The 15,242-nt window shown below is 41.2% G+C and overlaps 1 long non-coding RNA gene across 1 annotated transcript; it reads right to left on the minus strand.

Annotated features, from left to right (window-relative positions):
• Positions 1 to 1,391: 1,391 nt before the first annotated feature.
• LOC113835325 lies at positions 1,392 to 4,997 on the minus strand. The gene is made up of 2 exons (XR_003484771.2): positions 4,372 to 4,997; positions 1,392 to 3,595 (listed from the first exon to the last, which is right to left on the minus strand). It is a non-coding gene; the product is annotated as an uncharacterized LOC113835325 (long non-coding RNA).
• Positions 4,998 to 15,242: the final 10,245 nt, after the last annotated feature.

The raw sequence follows: 15,242 nt of genomic DNA on the forward strand, positions 1-15,242 counted from the left end.
TGTACTTGAATTCTTGGTACCTAATTAAATTTATGACCTGCCAACTTAAATCTCTAGGTTGCCCACCTTACAAACTTCTTTCAACAGCTTTTAGTGAATGAGAAAAACCGGAAAGAGAAAATTATCTAGAGCCCACAGTAGAATACATCTTAGACATGGAAGGAATGTAGTTACTTGACACAATGGGTTTGGGGGGGGGGGCTTGTTTTGTTTTTGTTTTTTCAGAGGGGGGGAACAGGAATGAGATGATTTGCAACCAATTTGTGTTGGAGCTGGGATGGCAGCCTGAGAGTCCTGGTTCCTTACAGTTGTTCCCGTTTGATACATTTAGTTCCTGAAATTCTGCCCTCCCCCACCCTCATAGAGTGGTAAACCTGCCTCTCTTGTAGGAGACAGACACTGGTTAAATGAGAGAACAATTCTCTGCAAAAGAAAATTGCCAGCAAACGAAGCTGTCAGTAGCTTACCCGTAAGGAAATCTAGCAGAGACACCTAGGCAATGATTTCTCACCAGGCTGTCTGATTGGCCACAGTGCCAGGCCAGCTACTGAACTGGAAGATAAATTCCACCCCAGCCGCACACAGTGATCACATCTGTCTCCTCAAGTGTGTGTTCTCTGAGCTTACCCAGTTCCCCTTTTTCCACTGCCAGACTTCAACCCAACCCCCGATTGCTTCCCAATATGTCTGCCTTTCAGACTTAATTAGCACAATGGCCTGGAGTGTTCTGCAGGCCCCAAACAGAGCCTCCTTAGACCCTGAGCTTGGCTCACACACAAATTCTAACAGCCTTTGGGCCGAGAAACAACTAACTGCTCTGTGGCATTAAGGTTTCATTTTTGTGGGTGGTTGTATTGCATTGTGATGGCAGGGGTATTCTTTTTCTTTCTTTCTTTTGTATTTTAATCAGGGGAGGTATTGTTTGGGAACTTGGTTCTGGAGGTTGAACCCAGAGCCTGCTATTCTAAGTGTGGGATCTATCCGCCTCAAACTCCGTCCTTATTTATTTGTCTGCCTTTCTTTCCAGTGGTTGATTGGTTTGGAGCTTTGTTACTTTTGAAGAATTTGTGTTTCTTTCTTTTCTTTTTAGATGGGAGTGTTTAGTTGTTTATACACAGAAGAGCCCAGAAGACATAAATGGTCTTGCAAGTATGCAAGAGAAGGCATTGGAATGTGTTAAATTCCATTGACTTCCATTCAAAGTGACTGTGGGGCTATGTAGATTAGCATGAAAACGTGTATTTTAATAGCAAGAGAAACACCCATGTGAAAGAGCTCACAACCACAGTGGAATATTCCATAAACCAAGAGCAAGACCTGAGATGACTCACAATGAAAATCACCACCGGGAGTTGGGTGGCCATTAATTATAAGCAGATGACACTAACAGATGAGCAATCAATACTTTTTTAATTGGAATGCCGCTCTTTCTTGGTACCTACATAACACAGTTCATTAAGGAGAAAGTATAACTTTTTTTTTAATAGCTTACAGTTCGGGACTGGAGAAGAGCTCTTACTTAAATCTAGCCCTCTGTTTCTCTCACTGCTATTTTCTAGCTGTGAAATAACCCTAAAGGAACAGCTCTACTGAAATCAGAGACCCTGGTCTAAAGGCGTCCTTGCCTCTGCTCATAGAAATTCTTCCTCCACATAGCCACCCTGCCCTCTGCCTCCACTGGTGCAGAGGGAGCCAGACCAGATGCCTAAGAGATGAAAATTGCCCTTCTTGGGAAACATACATTGAAAACTCTATCACCCTGAGTGAGACATCCAAGTTTCATTCTAACACAGACCTTTCAACCCATTGACTTCTCTGTATTTTAGGGACATCATCTATAAAGTGAGGATAATGACATCTACTTCCTCAAGATTGTGACAAGGCTTGTAAACAAGGACTCCACAGCATAAACCAGAATGACAGTAGCATTTACCAACACTTCGGGATGAATACTATTATAGCCTCAACGGCTCACCTATTGTTCAAAACAGAAAAGTTGTGAGGTTTCAGGGAACCAGGCAGTTTCCACAGGAGAGCTCACTGTCACCATTGCTGTTCGCGACTGTCCTGCCCTCTAGATTTCACATCCTTCTCCTGAGCGCTCCCGGACAAAAGTCCACTGTTGAGACCCTGATGAACAAAGTCAAACCTCACTCCTGTTCCAGATGAAGTGAAAGACCGACAGGTGGGGTGACGGCAAGTGGGGTGATAGGGAGTGCCGGGGAGGCTGGTTGTCCTGTCTGTCCTGACTCTAGTCACTCATCTCTCGGGACTCACAGTCAATGGAGAGACGAGAGAGAGGAAAAGCCCCTTAAAAGGATAAGTCGCAGCAAAATTGTGGAAGCCTTGGAAATGATAGGGTAACTGCTGGAAAAGGAAAGTAAGCGCGTGGGATATCCAAATGCATCATCTTCTCTGACAGGCGAATTTCACAGGGAGCGAACCTTGACAGCTCTCCTCCCTGTCTTTTGGAAACTGCTTCCCTGGCAGCCACTTGCTAAGCTGCACCAGTCACACCACACAGCAGGTGTACTCTCTGCTGTCACATCGCTCTCCGTGAAGCTCATTTATTCAGATAATGGTGCAGAAGGAGGCCGGGGGAGTGAGTATGGCAGAGTTAGGGTCCCACAAGACGGGTCTCCAACACCACATCTTCCTTTTATGTTCAGGTCTTCAAACTGACACGTTTTCCATTTTTACAAGGCTACCGGGTGGCAATGAGTTAAGAGTATTTGTTTGCGGGCACCCATTTTATTAATATTTCTGCAGTGGTAAGTAGGAGAGCAAATAACGCCAATTCACTATAGGGTGCTGACATCTTATAAGCGCTACAGAAGGGCTAGCAAACCAGTGGCTTTTATTTCTCCTAAAAGGAGTTTTGTATACTTGTGGTGATAGAAGAAGACAGTGCAGAGGAGGGTTAAAAGTAAATGACACATGCGTTCCAATGCTTCCGATAAGATTGTATGACACATGAAATATATACTTGTGTATTCACATATTTTATAAGTTTGTGTAACATAGGAATGCATACATGTGTCTTCATACATTTTCACAGTGCAAATGTAGAGAAGGGCCTTTTATCTTTAAAATCTACCATTTAGGGGATATGGAGACAGATCTCTGTAGTTTTTCATGAGTATTTATGTAATATGGTTACACACAATCAAAACCGTCAAAGCCACAGAAAATTTGGCTTTCAGCCAGCTGACACACCATAGGTATGGGTTGGCTCCATTCCCAGTCACTACAGGTACAGACCAGCTCCATTCCATTTGCAGCAGTAATAGAGAGATATTTTTCCATTGATGTGTGTGTTTCTACTTGCAGCTGTAAAGCACCACCTCTGTCTTGACCAGGGGTAACCTGGAAGGTGAATCAGAATTTTCCATTGACAATCTATCAGTCCCCGAATTTCTTAAATGACCATGACTCTCTCAGTTGTAAGCTTTCTTCGCTAAAATACAAATGTTAGGTTGGTATGTTTTCCAATTAAGTTCCCAAAGTTACATCCTTTGCTTCAAATTCATCTTCTTCCCAAGATGGTTTGTTTAGTCAACAGACGTTTCTTTGTTGAGATTGGTATATGTAGGCACTAAAAAAAGAAAAAAGAAAAGAAAAATTATAAACTAGGAATTTTTCCTTAAGACCATTCCCAATGAGTCGGGAAACTGAAATATTAACATAGAAAATGCTATTAAAACAAACATGCATGAAAGTACTGCAATGAATCAGAGGACAGATTACTTCTCTATGATTCTAAAGAAAAGTTTGAAATTAAATTTAAGATATATATGTATATACATATATATATATAAGAAAATTTAAAAATGCATCATGTAGGAGAGAAAAGCACTCCATAAAACACAAGCATTTGAGTAAAGAAAGCAGAAAATCAAGAATTTTGTTACATGTAAGGATAACAAACAGGTACCTGGTTGGTTTTGATGAAAGAAGTGAAGAAAAATAAAATTGGAAAGTATGACAGTTCTTGCAATCTAAGATAAAGATTTTCAGTGACTGGAGAGAAATTGAGGAAGACACTAAAAGGTGGAAAGACCTCCCAGGCTCACTGGCAGAATTAATACTGCAAAAATATCTATATTACTAAAAACAATCTACAGTTTCAATCCAATCCCCATCAAAATGTTAACGACTTGCTTCTTAGAGTATTTTATCGATCTTAAGATTCATGAGGAGGGACAGAAGGCCCTGAAGAAGTAAAGCAATGCAACTCAGAAAGTCCAGTGCTGTACACCTCAGGACACCTGATCTCAAATTACACTAAAGAGCCACATAACGAAAAGCATGGTGTTGGTGCCAAAATAGATACATAGACTGATAGGATAAATGGCACATAAATAGACTCACATCTCACATCAAACCAATTCTTGATAAAACTATCAAAACATCCTGGGGGGGAAGATACTTTTTTTGAAAACTGATATCCACCTATAAAAGAATGAAAATAGATTGATATGTCTCAACTTGCATAAAAATAAATTCAAAGTGGTTTTTCTTTAAGGTCTTTGGCCCATTTTGAATTTATTCTTACACAGGTAGAGACATATTAATCTATTTTCACTCATATTTTAGAGTTCTTTCTAGGTTCTGGTTATTAATCCCCTGTCAGAGTTGACAAGTATTTTCCCTGCTCTTTAGGCTGCCTCTTTGCTAGGCTGGTTGCTCTTTTGCTGTGTGGAAGCTTTATAAATGTATAAAGCTTGGCCATTATCAAAAATACAAACAGCCAGTGCTTGTGAGGGTGGAGAAGGAAGAACCCTTATGTATGCTAGAAGTGATACATCAGTTCAGCCACTCTAGAAACCAGTGTGAATATCTATCGAAAGCATGAACAGAGTTACCATAGGACCCAACTGTTACGATAAATGTTACAATAAATCTTTCTGCCAAAAGCCGCTGAGCCCCACTGCCACGTGTAAGCTTTACACCAGCCACCTGCCCAAGTTAGGCCCAAATGAATACACAGAGAGACTTGTATTAGTTACAATGCTGCTTGGCCAATGACTAGGATTCTCATCTGTTAGCTCAGTATCAATTATCATACGTCTATATATTTTATAAGACTTATCTTATCGGATGCCTTATTGGCGTCCCTCCTAGCTGGTGGATCACATCGTGCCGCTGGAGCAAGAGCCGAGGGGAAAGAGAGCGACATTTCCTTTTTCCTCTTCTTAAATATGAGTCTCCTTGCTATGTCACTTCCTGTCTGGAACATCACTTCTCTACTACATTTCCCAGAATCCTCTTTGACTCCTAGTCTAGCCTAACCTGCTGTCTCATTGGCCAAGCAAGTACTTTATTTATAAACCTACACAGAAATATTTCCCCATCACCCAACTACAAAGATTTTAAGTCAGTATTCTACAGAGATATCTGCAAATTCACTTTAATTAATATCCTATTCGTGATAGCCAAGGCATAGAGTCACCTAGAAGTCATAATAGATGTGTGTATAAACAAAACAGGATGTATATACATAGCAAAAATTTTTTCAGCCCTGAAAAAATAATGACAATGTGTCATTTTCAGGAAAATCAATGGAACAAAAGAACATCATGTTAAACAAAATAAAATACACTCAAAAATAGATATCACATGCTTTCTTTCATGTGTGGAATCTAACTTGAAACTGTATATACATGTGTGTGTATCTGGGAGGAAGAAGGTGTCTGGTGTCTGAGAAGGTAGAAATTGGAGGAAAAGAAGACAAACATTGCCTTTTCTCTTACATGTACAATCTACATTTAAATAATCGCAAAATGTTATAGAGGATATAATCCCATGAGTGTTAAAATATGTACTATGAGAACACTGAAAGGCTAGTGAAATTGAGGCCGAGCTAGACTGTATAGCAAGACTGTCTTAAAAGAAAAACAAAATGTATTACTTTAAACAGAATAAGATGCTGTGCCCAGTCATCCTCCAAACCTTCTCCAATTCATCATTGAGCAAATTCACAGAACCAAATGGCATCCTTCTCTCCTTCTCGTTAAGCAACACACACACACACACACACACACACACACACACACACACACACACACACACTGTAAAAACAAGATATAAATTTAAACAACATGTTCATAGCCACATTTTTGAAGTAAGATTTTCCAGAGACCAGGTAAGGAGGGTTGTCATTCTTTTTCTTCCTTTTTTTAAAGTGACAGATTTGGCAACATCACCCAAAATTGCTGAGTAACATTCTCAGTAGACAAATAAAATATACCAAAATAGTAGACAAATAAAATCTATTGACTGGAGTGAGAGTTCCGGATTTCATGGGATGCATCTCAGTAGACAAATAAAATACACCAACATTGTGTTTTTCCCCAGAAAAATTCCAGAATAAATCCAAGGTCAAGGTCAGTGGAGACAGGAAGAATGTGACTGAGGCAGTGTTTTAGGTTACTAACTGAAAAATAACACCAACAAGACAGCAGCCCCAAATCCTCATTAGTCCCCATGGACTGAGGACTGAGAGAACTCTGACACTTAGACTACTTGAGTGGCTGGAGAGTGGGGGTGGGGGTGGAGGGACTGTCTCATGGTGAACCAGCATCAGGGGCTTCAATGCCCGGTCCAGGCCCTTCTCCCGTTCCCAGCCTCATTCCCTTCTTCATCTCTAGTCACTAGGGAGAGTTAGAGTACTCACTAGCTGACAGACAAATAGAGATCCTCGGATGGACTGAGGAAATACATCCTAAAAGTAATTTAGAGTGAAAGAAAACACCTTTAACCTAGATGCTTTGTCATAAACAGGAGCAAATAGGAGACCATAAATACCTAAGAGATTCAACATTGCAGAAGAAACTCCCTAAACTCAAAAGGAAAAAGGAGCTATTACAGGAAGGCGAAAGGACTTTAAAATGTTAGTAGAGAGTAATTGGTGCAAGTGTGTTACTGCTCCTCTTGAGTTGTGATGCGCAGCTAAATGGGAGAGTATACGCTTAGCATGTTCCAGGTCTTGAGTTGAATCTCTAGTGCCAGACACCCAAAAGCCTGAGTGTACTGGTGAATTTCCATTCACAACTTGGCACAATCACAAATCACATGGGAAGAGGAAAGATCAGCTGAGCATCCACCCAGACCAGATGGCAGATGGCCATGTCTGTGATGGATTGTCTTCACTGATGATTAGTGTAGGAGGGCCCCCAGCATTGTGAGTGGGACCAGCCCTATGTAGGTGCGCCCAGGCTGTGTATGAAAGCTGAGTGAGCCAAAGAGAAGCAGTGAGCAGCCTTCATCCATGGTTCCTGCCTGTGCTCCATCTTGGACTCCTATTCAACTTCCCTTGGTGATGATGGACTGGCCTGAAAGTGTATGCCAGACACACTTTTCCTCTCTCTCCTAAGTAGCTTTGGGTCAGAATGTTTTATCACAGCCACAGAATAAAACAGGAACACTGTCCATCTATAATGTCTAAGAGACTCAACAAACGAAACAAATACAACCCAGAAGAATTCATAACTTTGCTTAGTAACATCAGACTTTTTCAAAGATCATACAATAGCAGCAAAGAAAACTGTAATGTGTGTAAAATTAAAGACAGCAAGTGACGGGTGATAATTGGACATCTAATGAGTTTTATGTACAATAAAAGGATGCCATAAAATCTAAAAAATAAATAAATAAAAACCTCTAACATATTAGAAGGGCAAGCGTAGATGGGAAGGTTCAATAAATAAAGATGCATTCTCCGAACATATGTGCGAATTTGCTGTAATTAGAAATACAATTCTAAAAGCTTATGTGGGGCAATAAGATGCAGTATCCTGACTAGCTTTAGAAAGGGGAATAGTGAGGATGAACATATCTGAGTGCGCCATTGACACAAGAACAGAGAAAGAGTTAAACACTGAAATGTTAGTGGAGATAATGCATCAGATCTGAGAGGAGGGACCGACATTTCGGGAAACTGCTGAAATAAGGGGCTTGCTATGTACAACTAGAATAAAAATTAAATTCAATAAATTATACTTCAGTGTCGGGCGTTGGAGGCACACGCCTTTAATACCATCATTCAGGAGACAGAAGCAGGCAGATCTCTATGAGTTCAAAGCCAGCCTGCTTTGCCAGTCTACAGAGCAAGTTCCAGGACAACCTCCAAAGCTACACAGAGAAACCATGTTTCAAAGCACCAAAAATAAATAAAAAATAAACAAATAAATTATACTTCAAAAAGTATGCTGCAGTCTCAATGAGAACCCTCACCAAAATAAAGTGCTGCCCTGCTATTTTGTCTATCTTTATTAAGAATTATAGTTTGTTATGGACATATTCTAATTTGCACTGGAATTTAAGCATATTTAAAGTAATTGTCGACACATTTTATTAATTCCCTAGCCTATTTTACCATATTTTATTAATTTACATTGGGGTACAGAGGATGTAATCTAAGGCCTCTTGGGCATTCCAACACTTTGCTGTTTCCCAAGGTCCAACTTTTGACTCTTTCTGACTGGGTTCTTCTGGTTCTTTTGGATTTCTAGAGGTCATTTACATTGATTCTTAATGATTCACCATAAAAATGCTGGAGCCAGTTATGGTGCACACCGCTGTAACCCCAGTAAAAAGGAGGCTGAAGCAGGGAGAATGTGAGCTCATGAGTTCAAGACTAGCCTTGGGCTCTAAGTGAGACCTATTGTCAATAAATAAATAAAAATTAATTAATTAACAAATCAGAGATTCTGGAAATCATTTAAAATCACAAAGTATTGAAACTGTGAATCGTGCCTTGCTTTTGTCTAAGTGGTAGAGTATTTGCTAGCATGCGCACAGCCCTGGATTCAATCCCCAGCTCTACAAAACAAACAAACAAAATCTCACTAGGAAAATGCTAACTACTTGGATTTCATCATCACACTTGAACACACGTGTCAGATTGTCCCAGTGTATCCATAAATATGTACAACAAGGAAAATGAGTTTTAAAATCTTACTATTAGGAGACAGGTTATAAAGGATCTTGTATCTTAATCCTAATGTAGAAAACACACTCATAGCAAAAAAAAAAGGAAAAAAAACTAAAACAAAAACAAAACATAGAAGTCTTGACATGAAAGATTTGCTACATAAAATTTTAAATTTTTTATTTTTTTTTTCAGATTTTTTTATTTGAATTAGAAACAAGATTGTTTACATGACCATCCCAGTTCCCTTCTCCCTCCCGTCCTCCCCTACCACCACCCCAACTAAAACCCTACCTATCACATACCCTTTCTGCTTCCCCTGGATGGTGAGGCCTTCCATAGGGTGTCATCAGAGTCTATCACATCCTTTGGGATAGGTCCTGGGCCCACCCCCATGTGTCTTGGCTCAGGGAGTATTCCTCTATGTGGAATGGGCTCCCAAAGTACATGCTAGGGATAAGTACTGAACTACTATAGGAGGTCCCGTAGATTTCCAAGGTTTCCTCAATGAAATCCATGTTCCTGGGGTCTGGATCAGTCCCATTCTGGTATCCCAGCTATCAGTCTGGGGAGTAAGAGTTCCCCGATGTTCAGGTAAGTTGTTTCTGTGGGTTTCATCAGCCTGGTCTGGACCCCTTTGCTCTTCACTGGTCCTCTGCATCTGGATTCCAGTTCAGTTCGGTGATAAGTTGTGGGTGTCGGCTTCTATTTCCATCAGCTGCTGGATGAGGGCTATAGGATGGCATGTAAGTCAGTCATCAATCTCATGACTAGGAGAATGAGAAGGGAAGAAGAGGAGGGATGCAGAGGACATGAGGGAGCAGAAAGGTTGAGTCAGGGGAAGAATAGAAGATAACAAGAATGGAGATACCATAATAGAGAGAGACATTTTAGGTTTACAGAGAAATCAGGCACTGGGGAAATGTCTGGATACAGAGATGACACCAGCTAACAATCTAAGCTACAGAGGAGAGGCTGTCTTAAATGCCCTCCCCTGATAATGAGATTGATGACTGACTTATATGCCATCCTATAGCCTTCATCCAGCAGCTGGTGGAAGTAGAAGCAGACAGCCACAACTAATCACTGAAGTGAACTGGAATCCAGTTGTAGAGAAGGGTGAGTGATGAACAAAGGGGTCCAGACCAGGCTGGTCAAACAGAAACAGCTGACCTGAACAATGGGGTCCCCAGACTGATAGCTGGGAAACCAACACCGGACTGATCCAGACCCCAGAAACATGGGTGTCAGTGAGGAGACCTTGGAAATATATGGGGCTTCCTGTAGTATATCAGTACTTATCCCTAGCATAGGTGTGGACTTTGGGAGCTCATTCCACATAGAGGGATACTCCCTGAGCCAAGACACATGGGGGTGGGCCTAGGGCCCTATCCCAAAGGATAGGACAGACTTTGAAGACTCCGCTATGGAAGGCCTCACCCTCCCTGGGGAGCAGAAAGCATATGTGATAGGTAGGGTTTTAGTTGTGGGGTGTGGTAGGGGAGGAGGGGAGGGAGAGGGAACTGGGATTGACATGTAAAACAATCTTGTTTCTAATTCAAATAAAAAAATGGAAAAAAATACTATGCTCCAAGGGTGGTAGCAGATACCTAAAACTTAGGAGGCTAGAGCATGAAGACCCTATGTTTGAGGCCAACCCAGACTATATAAAGAGACCCTGTCTTGAAAAAAGTAAACAAAAATTATGTCAAAGTAGTTTCATAATACTACTTTCATAATTAACTGAAGTGGCATAGAATGATTGTCAAGATATATTAGTGGAAACAAATCTTATGAAAAACTGGAAATGATAAGAAGAAAAGGCATTAGCATTTTTTATAGGAATAGACTCCTGAGGAGGAGGCAAATAGTAGAAGTGAGGGTAGCCTGATCTTTATTGTTATAGTCTACATTTTTATTGTTTCATTTTTTAAAAAATATTAATATGTAAGTGAAGAAATGATACACTCAGGAAGTTTACAGTGGTAGCTTATGATTGCTCAACCAAAGTAAAATGACCAATTTTTGTCGTTTAGAGTATATGCTTGGTGGTAGTGCACATAGACCCCTAAGCTTGCCTTGTGGCTGAGTTTATTAGGGTAAGGAGGAACAATGGGTGTTTGTTTGCATGGCCAACCTTCCTCTAGAAAGAACTGACTACCTCACCTAGCAGCCTGTCAACTGGCAATAGCTCCTCATGTTGAACTTTGACAGGCTTGACTTTGCATACTTCTTGTACAAGCAGCCACAGGGACTGCTGTAAGTTCATTGGAGCAGAGGTCCTGTCAAATGCTGAAGATGCTGGTCTTCTCTGACCTCTGTCTCTGACATTCTTTCCTCCTCTTCTTCCATGATGAGCTCTGAACCTTGGGGCGGGGCAGGGGGGATACAGATGTCCTATTTATGGTTGATCATTCTTCTCTCTCTCTCTCTCTCTCTCTCTCTCTCTCTCTCTCTCTCTCTCTCTCTCCATCTTGGCTATTGTTAGTCTTCATTCTAACTTCTGCCCCCTGCACAAAGACGCTCCCGTGATAAAGACAGACCTGTACTAATCCATGATCATTGAGAATTTAGATGGCAGTTTGATACTATGTCCATCAGCAAAATAGTAGTAATAGGTTCACACCTAAAACCTATGCATGCCCTGGCCATGGATGGGTTCTTGGCCACATTTACAGTAACAGGCATGAATTTCCTTCTGTTTAAAAGGGTCTTAAGTTCAACCAGAAAGCTTATTAGAGTAAGGAGAAGCAAGGGATCTTAATACAGACCAGCCCCATACCTCTTCAAACCAAGGCTCCCTTTGTCTTCTAGGAGTTGAACCCAAGGTCCTGTGCAGGCTTGGCAGGTATTCTTTCAGTTTCATGTTGCAGGGGAAAGCAATTTGTTGCAATAATCAAGGTGATATATTCCAGTGAGGCTGCCTACTTTTAAAACTCAAAATGAAATTATATGAACATTCATTCAGAACAAGCAATTCACTTACCACAGAGGGGATGGCTGACCTCTTATTTTCTTCAATGACACTTAGTACCAAATACTGTAAGCCATTATAGACAGTCCTCTCAAGGGACAAAAACCTACTCTTTGGCACATCCCAGCCAACTAAGAGTTGCCCCCAAAAGAACCTGCCAGGGAATTCCTGGCTTCAAAGAGCTGCTGATCTGTGTTGAACTGATTAAAGTACAGAGTTAAAGCTGAACAATTTGCAAGTTTATAAACATTGTAATGTGTCAATAAGAGAATGGCTAGGGACAATAGGAGAGGTCTTCCTTAGCATATGCAAAGACCTGGTTCTGGAGGCCCTGAGATCCACTCCTAGCACACACACACACACACACACACACACACACACACACACACAGCTTTAAAAAAGAAAGTCTTTGATAGAATCGGGAGATCAGAGTAAGAAAATTGACAGAGTGCCAATTTCCTAGCCCTTTAAAATTGAGTTTAAAGACACCGTCTGTTCCTGATCCTCTGAGTGTCCTTCCAGTAATTCCCTCTGTCAGAGAAGGCTCTATCGGCCATTCCCTAAAGACAGACCTGCTGGCAGTGAGTTATTTTAGTTTTTGTACATCTGAGGTCTTTATTTTATCTTCATTTTTGAAGGATGTTTTTGCTGGAAATAAAATTGTGGGTTGACATTTCTTTGCTTTCAGGGCTTTAGAAATGCTGTTCCACTTTTTTTCTGATCTTCACGGCTTCTGGGAGAAATGTAAAGCCATTAGAGTCATGGTTCCCTTCTAAGTAAGTGTTTCTATAGCTATTTGCAAGAGTTTTTCCTTTTTCTTCAGTTTCCAATAGTTTTCCTTTAATGCATAGTGATGCTTTAGTTTATTTTGTGATGTTATAATGGACCCCTGCTGTATTCGCACACTTTTCATTGAAAAAACAAAATATCAAAGGCAGGCTATTTCTGAAGAAAGTCTAAACAACAGATTTCCAGCAAACTCATGGAAGTCAGCACCACAGCGACAGAGCAAAAAAGGAAGGAAGGAGGAAGGGAGGGAGGGGGGAGGGAAGGAAGGAAGGAAGGAAGGAAGAAAACACAACGGTAAATGGGAAGCCAGAGAGAGGAGGCGTTTGGCCAGGCTTGGGATTTTCTTTGAAGAAATAACCAAACTACATGAAAATAAGACACAATGATCCCATTTGGAGTGGTTTTATTGTGTGTCTATTTGCCCCCAGCGGTGTTTCCATTTCCCTGAAAAGCAGACTTTCCCCTGCCTGTGATGGGTCTCTCTGTCCCCATTATACCATAAAGGAAGGAAAAGGCGGGGTCCATTCTAGCACTAACTAAACAACAGTTAGTCTCTACCCATGCACTAAACCCATGCACTAAGGCCAGGGGCTCTACCGCTTCTGGACTCGCACTGTGAAGTACCGACTGTGACTGTTTCAGTGCTCTTGGACAAAAGCAGACACCCAGACCCGGTACTGGAAGGGACACAGAAGCAGATTAAGATCAGTAGATGATAATGGGAGGTGGGGTGATCACTATGTGGATCATCTGAAACCCAAATAAAACCGAACCTTCTCCACTCCCAACCCTAGTCAATGGCACCCAGCTCTGGGACCTTCTTTTCCAACCTGAAAAGTTTACATGTATTGCTTGCCAGCAAATATCATGCGCAAAGTGCTCTGAGCTATTTTCCTGAGTTTAAATCCCTTAATTGCGAGAGAAAAACAACTCAGGAGGCAGAGGTAGATGGATCTTTGTGAGTTCAGGCAAGTCTAGTCTACCGGGACAGACAGGGCTGTGTGTTAGAGACCCTATCTTAAAAAAACACAAAATGAAACAAAACAAAAAAATTCACATCATCTTATTTTAATAAATGACTCCACAAATTCTTGTTTGTCTTCTTCAGGTTGGTTTTTTGTTTGTTTGTTTGTTTGTGTTGGCTTTTGTTTATGTGAGGCTCGTTTTCCAAGCATTTGCAGTACTCAGATTGGCTAGTATTTTCTACTAGCCAATCCTGAACCTAGGTAGTGATCTAGTCCATAGTTCAAGTTGCAAGGTCTTTGATGTATGTTTGGGATCACATTCCCAGCTGGGTAGCTGAAAAGTAGATCAGAGAACTTTAAGGGGGTTCCCTTTTCTGTTTATACAGGTTGCCTTTTCAGCCCTTTGGGCTTTCACTGTCCTGCTCCAACGTAACTGCACCACACCTGAGGCCAGCTGTTTCAACAAAAGGAAAACAGAAACAAATGTCCTTTACCAATTATTGGGGTCTAATTCCTTCTTCACTTCTGGAATCAGCGAAGGGTTGCCTAGCGACTAGGGTACAGCATAACAGAACATAAAGAAAGACTTAAGAAAAAAAGAAGAGAATGGAATGGACGCGGGAGAAAGAAGAGGGGCGAGGAGATGACAAGAGAGAATGTAATGGGTTTCCTCCATTGTACCTGAAGTTTTGAGGGGCTCTTGTGCCTCCCTGAACTAAAGCTGGAGAATCTTTCTGTGTTTCACTCCCACATCTGTGCCCATGTATCGGGTCTGAATTAGCTTGAATCCAAGCTCAGAAGGAGTAGCATGTATATTCATACTGACAGGATGCCCAGTGAAGCTTTGTGTTCATCTCAACATCCACAAGCGTCTGTGTAAACTTTACCACTGTGTTCAATGTACATTTGTTGGTGGGACAGTATGCTTATTCTTAATCATACCCAAAAAGCCGAGAACATTTTTTTTGTTTTGTTTTTCGAGACAGGGTTTTCTCTGTGTAGCTTTGGAGCCTATCCTGGCACTCGCTCTGGAGACCAGGCTGGCCTCGAACTCACAGAGATCGCCTGCCTCTGCCTCCTGAGTGCTGGGATTAAAGGTGCTCGTCACCAACGCCCGTCGAGAAGATACTTTTTAAAGTTAATACAGATCTAGAAAGTAACACACATATTTAAAGTATTAAATATAACCAGCAGAAAAGCTATACGCAGACTTGAAGGTTTTCAAATTATCAAAATGTAAAGATATCTCATGATATTAATAGAAAAGAAACTAGACCCTTGTCAAATAACTATTTCCTCCAGATGGAAATATTCCCTCCTGTAGGGAGGGTTCAGAGCTTGTAAGACTCAGAAAGTTGAGGAAACTGAAAGTGGAAAGTTATAAGATTTACACTCTCCCAAGATTACAGAAAGAAGTATAAACAAGGCTTGGAGCAGAGAACCTCCTGCCGGCAGAACTGCCTGCAAGTTTTTCTGGAGTTTCAGAGATACAAGTTTTATGAGCCATCATCAATGCCTGGATTAGCTGCCTTCAAGTCACTCATCCTCTTGTGAGTGACCCAAATAAACTGACTAGTTCACC

The sequence above is a fragment of the Cricetulus griseus genome, chromosome 4 (genome assembly GCF_003668045.3).
Source record: "Cricetulus griseus strain 17A/GY chromosome 4, alternate assembly CriGri-PICRH-1.0, whole genome shotgun sequence".
NCBI lineage: Eukaryota > Metazoa > Chordata > Mammalia > Rodentia > Cricetidae > Cricetulus > Cricetulus griseus.